Source organism: Nothoprocta perdicaria, unplaced genomic scaffold (assembly GCF_003342845.1).
Source record: "Nothoprocta perdicaria isolate Ctin4 unplaced genomic scaffold, notPer1 scaffold_240, whole genome shotgun sequence".
Lineage (NCBI taxonomy): Eukaryota > Metazoa > Chordata > Aves > Tinamiformes > Tinamidae > Nothoprocta > Nothoprocta perdicaria.
Window position 1 is genome coordinate 25,114 of NW_020455467.1, and position 13,314 is coordinate 38,427.

General features: G+C 39.8%; 1 long non-coding RNA gene across 1 annotated transcript in view; it reads right to left on the reverse strand.

The window, feature by feature from the left end:
- Window positions 1–12,893, reverse strand: part of LOC112947670 — a 13,191-nt gene extending 298 nt beyond the window's left edge. Inside the window, exon 1 of the long non-coding RNA XR_003249453.1 lies at window positions 12,589–12,893. This is a non-coding gene — a long non-coding RNA (uncharacterized LOC112947670). The remainder of the gene's footprint in view (window positions 1–12,588) is intronic.
- Between the last annotated feature and the right edge of the window lie 421 nt (window positions 12,894–13,314).

Consider the following 13,314-nt stretch of genomic DNA (forward strand, 5'->3'; position numbering starts at 1 on the left):
AAGAGGCTGCGTAGCAAAGGCGAAAATTGGCCAAAAAAGTGAGGGCTGGGAAAATTATTTTTAAAATGGAGAAGTAATCAATAAATCTCTGTAAGACTCTGTAAGATCAAAGGAAGGAGCAGATGACGAAGGGGAAGAAAAGAAAAACAAGGTGAAGGTGACTAAAAAAAAAAAAAAGAAAGAAAGCATGTCAAGACCTTAGTAGCAGTCTGGGAAAGGTGTAATACTGAGGAGACAGAAAAGGGAGGCCGGGGAAGAGCATGAGAAGAAAGAGGAAGTAGGAGAGAGAAGCGCAGGGAAGGGCTGACTCCAAAGAGAAGAGCAGAGCTTGACTTCCACCTGTTAGGTGGGGTCATGGTCTAGGAGGATGAATGGGCTATTTGAAGTATTGTCCCAAGTTTGAATGAACGATGAAGGATTTTTGGATAGGATTTGATATTTGCCCTGTTATATCAGGAAACTCAGACACACATATCTAAGAGAGAAAAGACAATGTGTAGATGATGAAAGGATTAAGGATTTATATGATTTGCAGACAGCAGAGTTAGAGGGGGGATAGCTGGAAGAGCAGAATCAGCAGGGAATGGATGGACTACAGACATGTTTGAGGCAAAAACTGCAGCAAAGCCAATAAAATGAGGAAAGAGAAGGATAAAATGGATAGAGAATGCTGTATGATAAGCACCAAATGGTTCGCAATAACAGAAAAAGCTAAAAAAAGAAAGAATGTCTAAAAACTGTTGCAATGTCCTTCTGAATCAGTGGTTTTGAATGTGTTACATGCCTGATTAAATGGGGACAAATATGGGTTTTATACTGTGCAACATAAAACATACCAAGTATTTAAGACTCCTTCTCAAAAATTTCACATCAATTCACATCAATAGCATAATAAAAAAAATCCCAGTAGAAAATACAGTTCAAAAAACAATGAATAACACAGAAGCAGTTTAGTGCAAATTTGGCTGAAACTATTGTCTGGTTGACATTACTGATTTTGTCTAAATGACTCTTGATTACACATGGAGAATTTTTTAAAAAGCTTCTTTGGATAAATAGGCAGTTTTTCTAAACAGAGATTATTGGAGCATGTTAGATTCACTGCACTCCTTTTTTATTTATTCCTTTCACTTTATGTAAGTCATCTGGTATCACTGAAAAACAATTTGTCTCCTCATTTCACTAGATAAAGTACCTGAATTACCTATCCAACAGTGGGGTTTAATCCCCTTGTACAGAAGTACCTCTCTGTATTTTTACTTTATAGCATTTTCTTCACATGCTTTTTCCCAATAACACAAAAATTCACTGCTATGTAGAGTTCTGTGAGAATCTCAGATAGCTGATGTGTAAAAGAAGGAAAACCAAGAAAAGTTACAATATTGTAGCTTGTTACTTACTATAAGATAGTATAGAAGATAGTCCCTCTCTTTTTATAAAGATCTGAAGAAACTATGATTGTAATAACATGGCCAAAGAGAGATCAAAGCAGCAGAACCGTAAATGGAGAGAGTTATAAACACATTAAGACATGAGGAAAAGGGAACAGCTTTTGCCAGACATGCAGCCATGTCCAGCAAATGGGGATCATTGGCATTGGCAATGCACAAGTTACGGGGACCAGGGTGATTGTACAGTCTTTTCAAGCGTATTTGAATTTCTGAAGTATTTCTGTATTTCTGAGGTATTTAATTGCTTCAGTGGTTGATTCAGGTTGCAGACCTGAATGCACAGCTACCAAAAGCATACGGCTTTCTTCCTTTAAAGTATCCTAACTTTAATGAAAGGAGATTCTAGGGCTGCTCATACAGCTGATGAAGGCAGCAGTTGATGGAGTCAACCGGCAGCACACGAGTCAAACAAGGCACAAACAAGGCACAAACAAGGCACAAACAAGGCACCTAATGAACTTTTCACTGGCCCTGCGAAAGCCTCCAGCTGTGAGGCAGAGCATTTTTGCTATTCCACTGAAAGACAGTGGACTCGAGGGAACTCAAGGGGCCCTTCAGGTTAGAGATGGCTCTCTCAGGCTCAGGCTTCGCCTTAGCTATCAAGCCCTGCAGATGTGAGCTAAGTCTGTCTGCTGCAGGGACCTCATAGCCTTGCTATGTCTTTTTCATACATTCTCATGTCATCTGTCATTATATTACGTTATCAGGATTTTTCCACTATCCACAACACTGCAGCTTTCTGCCACATACTTAGTCCATCACTATGAGTAAGGGAGAATTAATTATAAAAAATGCCCCACTCTAATATCTGGACAGGGATAAATATGATCCCTGAAAGTAAAGAAACCGTCTCTCTACTTTTTATCAGTATATATGTCACTGCCTCCAAGATATGAATAATCCTCTTCTCAGCTGTGGCCAGTGACAGGACAAGGGGCAATGGGTACAAGTTGCAACACAGGCAGTTCCATCTCTACATGAGGAAGAACTTCTTCACTGTGAGGGTGCCCGAGCCCTGGCACAGGCTGCCCAGGGAGGCTGTGGAGTCTCCTTCTCTGGAGATCTTCCAAACCCGCCTGGATGCCGCCCTGTGCCCCGTGCTCTGGGTGTCCCTGCTGGAGCAGGGGGTTGGACTAGGTGATCTCGAGAGGGCCCTTCCAACCCCAACCATTCTGGGATTCTGTGTGAAACCTATATTGAATAATATTGTTCTTCGACCAATTCTTTTATTTTTTTAAGTCAGTAAAGTAAATCTACCTATTTATGTTTTCTTGAAGCAACTCTGTTTTCTTGAAGCAACTTCAGTGTAGACACGCAACGCTTTGACAGTGTAAACTTGTAGCTTAAGCCTCATATTAATTTCAGCATACATTTGGGGCCCCCATTTTAGAACAGGGTTGGAAAACCATGGTAAAAACAGGGTTTACACCAGGGTTACAACTGCCAAGAGTGTAGGATTTTTTTAATACAATTAGATTTCAGGAAGGAATTTATTCAAGTGATAAGAAAAGTTTAAACTAACATATTTATAAACAAGAAAAGTGAAAAGATAAAGATATTTTCTGCAGTGTTTGTCTCTAGGGGCACGAACAACTGTGACCATATAAGATGAACTGCCCAACATGAGTTGTTCTCTAAATCTCTGCTTTTGAAAATGGAAAAAAACTCATTCACAGTCATCAGAACAATCACCTTCTTTCCTTCCTCACTCTACTGTTTGAAGTTATGTGGGCTGGACACCAAACACAACATTTTTTCACCATACCTTCTAAGCAAGTTGAAGCAGAATATGAATAATTGCATTGACCAGAGAAAAACAGTAATTAAAATAAAAAAATCCTCAACTAAAGCTGCAGTGCTCCTCAAGCATTTTTAATTTGTCGAGCCCTCAGCGTTCTAAAATTAATTAAAGCTTTAATGAAAGTTGCCTGCTATCTGACTACCAAATCTGGTTTTTCTAATATCCAGCCACCCTGGCTCTCAATTAAGACTCAAAGAGTCAAAAACTGATGAGAAGGGACATCATAAATGTTTTATGCCTGTCCTATTTTTGTGCATGGCACATTTCTTATTCTACTTAATGCATCCATATGGTTCTTTAATTCTTTCATTACTGTGAGTTTCACATTATGGTTATTTCATTATAGGTTATATCAATTTTCAGATAGTTCCCTAGGAAGCATATTTAAAAATTAAAGCTACAAACAAGTTTTTGATTTTGAGATCTATACACTAAATATCTATTTAATTATCATCATATTGCCTACTTCTAGATGGTTTAGTTATTGCCTTTTCTTGTATTTACTTGATCAACTTTTAATAGTTTTCTTCCTGTTTCATAAGCTGGGTGGCATTTTAAATTTGCAAATTTCCTTTTTCATTTAATTCCAGACAACAGTCACTCATTCCAGCCACAAAAGTATGTATACTGTATGTCAGAGAGGTGTTCCTAGCAATTTGTCAATTCATTTCTATTGCCTGCATGTATTTTTATTCTGGGTAATTAGGCAGAGCCATAGCATCCTGCAGCATCATTCCAGAGATTCTTCTCCAGCCCAAAATACTTACGTTTTAATGGCCCGTCAGATGAGAATATTGTATGTCTACAAAATTACGGTAGGATACCTGAAATCAATCTATTATAGTGTCATTTTCATTACTCTAAATTGAAATACCAGATCTATTTGTAATTATTAGCTTCCAGAACCATGTTCTTAATTGGCCAATACATTAAGTACTGCAGAAAGAAAGCATAATGGCAACAATTTGCAGGAATATATAAATGTTGCCAGAGCACTATGGGATTGTAACAGAAGTCATCACTGTTTCTGTTGGTGTGTTTTGAAAAATGCAAACAACATTACTAGTACAATTAGTCCCAGCAAAAGGATAACCTCTTGTTCTAACACGCCACCTTATGCTGACGGGAACAGGAAAACAGGCAAAAACAAAAAGATATTTAATTAATGACACTGTGTGAATCAAACAAAACAAACCTTAGCACACTGTAAATGCAAAAATCGTGATTTACACTCATCGATTTCTGTGCTACAGTGTATTACACAACGACCATTATCAAATAAAATGTTTACTTTTAGTTAAATGTGTATAAAATAGACATTCTAATATGATCCCCAACATGATCATGAGCTGAAAATGTGAACCTGTTTAAATAAACAAAAATACAACATTTGCTGTCAACCACTTTCCTGCACTCTCCAGTATACTACATTATTGCAATTCTATATGTTTACTGCCAACACATTCTAACATGGTTCTATCATATATTGCACTCAAAGAATTATATATAAAATATTTTTGATTACTTCATTGTGATGGACAGCCCAATAAGAATTAGCTTCATTACTAACTTCCAATCATAAATGACCTTCAAAAGAAGGACAATAAAATATTGCTTAAGTGCTTTTAGGGAGGAGGAAGAAAAATAAATAAAGAAAGAAGATTTGATATCTCTCTGCCTACTTCCCTAAGGTTTTCCCCTTTGCATTAACCATCTCAAGTCTGAGGTGCTTGAAAAAGAACAAAAAAAAAGAAAAAAAAAACATTTGCATTTGACAGTCACCTCTTTCAAACTCCTCCAAGATCTAGGTTCTCCCAGTATATTTATAGTCTTTCAGAATCCAATGTTCATTTTTGATTAAAAGTGTCTAAAGTGTCTTAATCTTAATTAAGACACTAAAGTGTCTTAATTTTAAAACGCAATATTGACATTAAACTGTTACATAACACACACACATTTCGAGACGCTGAGGAAATTTTGAAAAGCTGTCACTTTTCCTAACAGCTATGTCAGAAGAACCAAAGGGATTATTCCATAGGCTGAACTGCCAGCTCCAACAAAACACTGACTGATAAGGAAACTCATGCTGTCTTTCTATCTGAGTCCCCTTTATCTGCCTTGTAAAAGTTACAAAAATAATTCTCCAAGAACAAACTATTAAGAGAAAAATAAAACAAAATGAACCAACAGCGTGATCTTCTTCACTCCATTCCTGAACACCATCAATGCAGAGCATGGCGCTATTTTAGGGAGGAATCAGTACAGTTATTGTAGGGAGGAATCAATGTGGTTGTTGGTCAGTCTCCCGACCCCAGCAGGACCATTTTGTTTGTTTATAATTTTGTCTCTCAAATCCCTGTGTTTTCAGGGATGGTAACTGGAACTGTATGTGGCAGGAAGCTCTTCCCTTTCCTCAGCCAAAATCAGGCAGTATTAAGTTTCAGGTCTCTTTTAAGAGGGCAGAACATAGATCATAGTGTAGCAATCTCCAGGGCTCCTGCAGCAATACAAACCTGTCTGTACTGTTCAGGGCTGTGGGCTCCAGGGACCTCCAGCTTGCACGGGGTGCAATGCTACCTCAGAGAGTGAAGTGCTCAACCAAGCAAAGGGTTTCCCCATAACAACTGAAATGTAGCTTTTGGGTGTCCCAAGGGAGCAAAAGCAAAGGCCAGGGACAGAAAATCCACCACTGTCTGAATTCTGGGGTCTTCCTTCCTGGAATTCAGCACAGCAAGGCACATAAATGGCACAGAAATCAATTGCAGTCAGAGGGCTGTGGGAGTACCGGGAAGTGGTGAAGGGACTGTCTCTGTTTCATTTTTTTCCTATTTCACAGTCCCAGCTAAAACACATGCATGAAATTTACACTGGATCAGCCAAAGATCAGCACCTCTTTGAATTTTCAGTTGGCAAAAACAATGCATTCATCTTTGTATAGATGAACAGATTTTCACTCTATATCCTTTAGCAAGTCATGAGAAATAGGAAAGACTCAGGTTCAGTTTCCTCTTCTGCCTCCTTCAGAGTCAGGCTTTGAGCCAGGTCCCATACTCGTGTCTCTGAGAAACCCAAACTTCCTGGAAATGCTGGAGCAAAAATAACGATCTTAGATTTGGCTGCAGTTGTTTCTGAATTCAATCCAATTTCATGGAGACTTTCTGCTTTGCCAAAATATATTTTCTGAATTAATTAAGTCTTTCATGGGAGAAGGAAAGAAAATACACTTGAAAAAAAGGAAAAGAAAAAGCAGAGGCAGATTCCTTTCCTCTACACACAGGTATCTATTTTATAGCTGGGACTGGCTGATTAGAGGAACATACAGCTGGAAGAGGAAGTATAGAACGGTTGGCACTGAGATATCCCCTACTTACAGAGGAACTGCCCAATGTTAACTCTCAATGGTATGTTTTTAAACAAAAGGTTAAAATTTAACAGATCTGCTTCCAAAATCCAGTTTTCATTTAAACTATGCAGAAGACTAAATGACTTCAAGAAACATTTTCCTTTCACTAATAAAAATGCAGGAAAAATGAAGGAAAAGCGTGACTCCAAGAAGAATTGGGAGTTCGAAGAGATAGGACTAGGTTCAAATTGAGTGTCCCACTGAATGACATAGAAAATAATCCCGAATTATTTGTAGAAGCTGCTTCACAAGCTTCCAGTGCTAAGCAGAGTGATTAAAGCACCAGGTTCCCAAAACCCCCTAATATTCTATTAACATTTTGCAAGTCAGATGACAAAAATAAAAATAAATGTGCTTTGAGGAGGTTTCAATGCACGTTCCAACCTAATGCCATCTTTTCTGCCAACTTCTAAAGACTGACAGCAAACACAATATCATGGTAATGGTTCAGCATTCAATTATCCCTGCTGAAGTGCACAGAAGGAAGCAGAAAGCAAATGAGGCCAACTATGCAGACACTCCAAACTTCTTTGTGCAAACAAAATCCAGAATGACAGAGCTGCAGGCTACTAGATCCATTTGCAAGTCTTGCTGCAGAGATGTTATGTCTAGTATAACTACTTAAGAAAAGGCTAAGATCATAGAGAGCATCAGTCTTTTATTAGAAAGTGGACTTGGATTTAAGAGCCAAATACTGTGAAGATCTGGCATGACCAAAAGTGTTTGGTGGTGTGATATAAGATGTCAAAGGACATAATAATGATCAACAATCTTGCTAGGGGAATTGTTGTAATGTGTGACTAACGTGCAGAGCTTGTTAGCAATTCAGAACTGTAGTTATAATAAGGTCTTAAAACTTCATTGTCTATCAGTGCAGAATTTGCCTTCTGTTGTTTCAAGCTTCAGACAAGCCCATGACCTGGAAACAAAGAAGGACACAGTTGATACCTTGCTGCATTTGGAGATCTGACTCCTCCAAAAGCTCCTTTGAGGAGTCACTGCAGAGATATGATTTCCTATTTATACCTCCTCTGCTTGGCCCAGTGCCAGGCCTTCTCTTAGTCTAGTGATAACAGGCCTCATATGCTAAGTGGCAAAAAATGACATTTGACTTTCTGTTACGTTTCACAGGCACTTAGCTTGGCTCTTTTCCCCAGTACTGGCTGACCTGCCAGCTTGGAGAATACTTGCTGTCCTGAGTAACAACATATTTTTGCCATATTTTGTATTTTAATACACTTTCAGAAACATTCTGATCACCTCTTCACAAGGCCTACAGATGGAGTGGCCTTAGGGTACTTATTATGAATTAGAGTGTCCAACAGAGTATATTTGGTACTAGAGTACCAAATGCAGCATAAGTTGTTAAACATCAGATGAGGGAGAGCAGATAATGATAATTTACCACTTGCTTTCAGAAATTCTGCTTGCTCCTTACTAAGAAGATTACCTAACCATCATCCATCCCACCTCGGCATCTGAATTAGATCTGGACCTTGATACTGATACTTAAACCTGATGCAGCAGGAAATGGGGAGCTGATGGAGGGAGAAACATGTATGTGTAAGGCTCTATCAATGAGCAAGCAAGAACTGCATCTTCTCTAAACCAAGTATGTAAAGCCAGGGAAGTCAGACAAGAGGATGTAGAGGTACTTGTGGGATGAACTTGATGTAAGTGTGAAAGCAGCTCACGACTGGAAGGATTTCAGCTACCCAAAGCCACCTAGAAGCAGCCCTACCTACCTGAGCTATGATTTGATGAGAAGATTTCCACATTATCTCAAGAAAATATCTGTGAGTCAGCTGGAATCAGCTCCAGATAAAGAGGGCACTACAGCTATATGCATATGCAAGCAAACACACAGAAATAAACCTCCAGCTCTGTATATATTTATATACATGCACACCCATGAATATATACACATAGATGGACAGAAGTGTACACGAGATGTCTGTGTACCCGCTGTCGTGAGAGGAAGTCTTCTCTGTCAGGCCAGCTCATCTTACAATATTCAGCTCGCATGAGCCAGAAGTCAAGGCTATGTCATACTTGTGAATTAAGTGTGTCCAGGCCTGGTCTTTGGCACTGACTGAACTGACATGGAAGTGGCTTGTGGCCATACTATTAGATTCTGGAATCTGCAACAGGGGATAATATCATGCAGTTTGACTACTGGAAATGGTCCCTGACCTATATGTGCTCTCTAATTATGCAAAAATTGTTCAGGGAAGTGCTAGTCAACCTGATCCAAAACTATGTCAAAGACTCTACAAAGACTCAAAGTCAACAATTTAATAGATGATCAAGTTCTAGTGCCTGAAAACACTCCTCAGCACTGCTCATTTATTTGTAAAGACATAATCCGAGCGTCCAGTGAATTTAATAACTCTCTAGGCTTTGCAGATCCTGTTAACTAGATATTGACTCCACTGCCTGTACTGAAGCTTGAATAACTAACTCACATGTGCAGGCTACCCGTAGAAAGAAATATTTATGTGATTTATTTTTTCCACTGAATCCCACCTTAAAACGCTAGCAACCTGCAGCTCTTCCTATTTTCAATTTGCTTTAGTATAGAAGGCTCAAACACTGATGACAAAATGGACATAGTGGTATGGCAGAAAGCTTCAGCTTGGAGGAATTTAGGTTTACACAAAAAGCCATGGAAAAGGCAAAAGGAAGCTTTGTGTGTTTGTCTGTGCATTTCAGTAGCCAAGAAAAAAAATCTAATTAAATTACCTCAGTTCAGTTACATTGGTGAAAAACAAAATTACACAGATCTGCTCAATCTCAGACTACTGTATAGCTCTGGGACTGTTAATTTCTGAAACTGTTAATTTCACTACTAGCTCTCTTAATGAGTTTAATGTGTATATAGTTTCTAAGGTCCAAAATAAACCCCTACAAATAGGAAAAAAACTAAAAAGTAATTCTCTATGTTAATCAAATGATTTTTAGATGAATTGGCCTCATGTCATTTTGACAGACAGCTAAAGAGAATATATGGCTAAACAGTGCAGCATTGTACAGCAGTCAAAATGCCTCTACGAGCTCTGGATAGTAACTCTCCCAACAATGAGCATTGAACCACAAGGAAAAGAAAAAGAAAAAAGAAAAGAGAAAAGAGAAGAAAAAGGCAAGCACCTAATCAGGGGCAATGTGGTGGAAAGCCTTCAGTTTTATAAAATTTAGTGCCCAGGAAGAAATCGCTTCTTTCTCTCTTTGGGAAACAAGTGCTACAACTTCCCCAGGTTCAGTAAGATTGTTCTTTGCAGAAAGAATCACAAAACAGAATTATACCTACACAGTTCTTGTCTTCCCAGAACTCTTGGTACATTGGCAATGTTTAGCTTGTTAGATCATCTAGTCCTTAACACAAAATGTAACCTTGCAATTGTTATACATTAGGCATCCATTTACCCAACCTCTCCACCCCCATCATAAAGCAAATAGGCCTCAAGTCACTAAAATTAGATTGAATTTGGTTTCCTCCCCTCTGCAGAGCTGCACAGCATAGCACTGATTTATTTAAAAAAAAAAAAAAAAAAAAACCTCTTTTGCAGGCTTTCATAGTAAATCACAGTGTGCACTAGGCACATAACTGGATTACAGAAAGCATTAACACTAGCAATTGCCCTTTCATGTTGAACAACCAACAGCATTGCTAAAGGCTGGAACAAGAAGGGTCAGCCGGGGCAAAAGAGCAAACGCTCTCACTTGCCCCAAATGATCAGCGTGAGAAAGAAGCAACAAGCAGCAGGCATTAGGTCTGAATAGAGAGGGAAAACATACTTGCATTCAAACCAAAACAGACCCCCTTTGCAATGACATTAACATTACAATCTAATAACAGGGAATTCCTGAGGGAGGAGAAAAAGCAGAAGTGCCAAGGCCTGGCCCGAGCAGAGCTAGGCTTGGGTAAGGGCAGCTGCCCTGCTGTGGGACAGGTGCCCTTTGGACGAAGGCACTTTCAGCAATTTGTATTGGGGAATTAGTCCACTGAGCTGTTCAACTCCCTCAGCACTTTGCATTAAAAGCGCATTAAACCATATGCTTTCCGAAAGGCTTTTTATAAAAAGATGACATTAAAACCAAATCAAAAATGCTGTCCTTGGACAAGCCCAGAGAGAGCTGAGGATCCCACCCAGCAGCTTCGTGCCACACTCAGCTCACGCTGCCGAGGCCGGACACTAGATCACATAAGGTCCTCAGCCAGAACTGAAGGCCTCTGAGCAGCAGCAGATTCTTCCATCATGGAAATGCAGTAGAGAAGCTTCAGACTGTGGTCACTTAATGAGAACTTAATGTAGATTTAATAGATCTGTTTTTATGTGACTGCCAATTGAAATTAAGTTTTAATGCAGGCACAGAGCCAGCCAAACCAGAGTACCCCAAGAATATTCTGCAAGGTTCTGCCATTCAAAGTGGAGGACTGTGGCTTTAGGAAAAAATGTGCAAAGGTCACAGAGTCATTTAATGAAAATGCATATGCAGAATTTCATGCACTTCTACCTTTAAAAGCACTGACAGAGAGATTTCACTTTCACAGAAGGTGAAACAGTATCTACTCTGGAGAGAGAAAGCGGGTACTTTTGGTTTGCAGGTAGGCTTTACTAGAGCCCTGCTGGCTGAGGTTGGCTTGGGCTATAAACATACCCTCACATGCTGTGTTGGGGCTGCATTGACACGTCCTTAGCTGACATGTCCTCAACAAAGCAACGTTGTCAGACCCCTTTTCTGCACTCATATCTTTTACGGTAGCAAACTTGCATACTGCTCAATCTAGTCTGCTGGTTATACTGATCATCTAGTCCCCCCCGCCCTGTATTCTTATCCCTGTCTCTAGCCCTTATTGCACTGCAGCTACCTCAGTGGCCTGCAAGCAGCTACGTGGTGGATTCATCAGCACAGCCCCATCGAGGTACTGAGGGTCTGAGGAACTGCCTATTCTGCAACACTTTGTGTACTAACGTGCCCCAGTGCCACACACTCTGACTCCAGTCTCTGCTTGCAAAGGCTATTCTTTTCCAATCTAGCATCTTTTGTTTATAGAGAATTAGGTAAATGAGTGGTGATTGTAGTTAGTCACATGGTTTCAAGTTAACCTGAATTAGTTCACCCTAATGAGTGGATGAGCCTTGTGAAAGGGAACTGTCCTTCCCTTTAGGATGGAGAAGGATAAACCACCTGCAGTCCTCCATAACCCAGCAGCCCTACAGAGTCCTGGAACGAGGCAGAAGGACACGCATGGAATGTAGAGCCTGCCCTGTGTACTCTGTGCTCCTGTGGGCAGCGTGAACCTGGCAAATGCCCCCTGTCCTGGCAGGAGGGACTATTGCCATCACTCTGCTGAGAATGAGCAAGTTCGCCTCACGTAGGTGACAGAACAAGGAAGGTCTCCCAGGCTGCATCTCCCAGAAAGAGCACATATGGCTCACATCAACCGAACCCCAGTTCTCCTTCCTTTTTTGTCTTCAAACAGCTGCATAAGAATAATGATGGAACACAGGAGAAATGGAAGTGGAAGGAAGACCTTTGGGTCACCCTTTTAAAATCTCCCTGTCTCTGTAAGACTGTTCCCTGAGGCACAGCTTCTTGTGCTCTGTGCAGAGTAAGTTTAAAACCCATTCAGTAAAAGCAGTACATATACCAGTCAAGACAAGAGGAGTAAAGGCAAAGGTATCTTTGAGGCAAAGATAAGGGGTTTCAACCCAGAGAGAAGCTGTATCCTGCATTGTTAGACTGGACTGCAGGTTGATCATGGTAAAAGTTACATGAACAGGGACTCTGCTCCAATGGGAAGTAGAGCTACAAGATTCAGATGCCAGCCAGTGCAATGTGAATTTCAGATATTCCACATTAAAATCTTTATCTCTGTTTGTAGGTATATTTATTCATAAAAATACCAGCACATAGAAAAAGCCACTTACCACAACAATTATGTTAGTTGCAGGGATGGGGAGATTTTCCACTTCCGGATCTTGGCCAGTCATAGCTAACAGATTGAGGGATGACGGGTCGTAAGCAGGTCTGGGGAATGCTGATTTAACAATTACTGCAGGGTGCAGCTGTCTTATTTTGGTGTGGGAAGAAGAATGAAACTTCTGCTTGGAATTCTTGTAACTATCTGTGTCCAGACTTTTTTCCAAACTTTGCACATGGTGATAAATAAACATAGGTTTCCCGGTCTTTAGCTGATGAATTGCCAGAAAGTGGTCATTGTCCCCAGAAAAACAGCCTGTGGAAAGAAGAGAAGTAGTTTAGTATGTCTTTCTTGGATATCTTACACACGGCACTGGAAAGCTGAAGTGGTCACTGGCTTCTGCAAGATTTGGAAGGATTATTTGTGGAATACATGAACTCTCCAAGAAGCCCACAGTGCCCATTTCCATAGCAATAGATCAGCAATATCACAGAGTATAGGTAACGGGAAGCACATTACATTCTTAAATTCATTTTTTCATCATTTTATAAAATGTGATTTATATTTCCATTCAGAATTACATTTCAAAAATGACATGCAAAAGCAGAGCGCACGCTGAATTGAATCTGCCTTCTATTCTGGTATCTACTCCAGTATCACAACATAAGCAATGCAGTTTTTAATATATTTAATCAAGTACCAATTCTGAAGATAAGAATTAATGTGATCATCT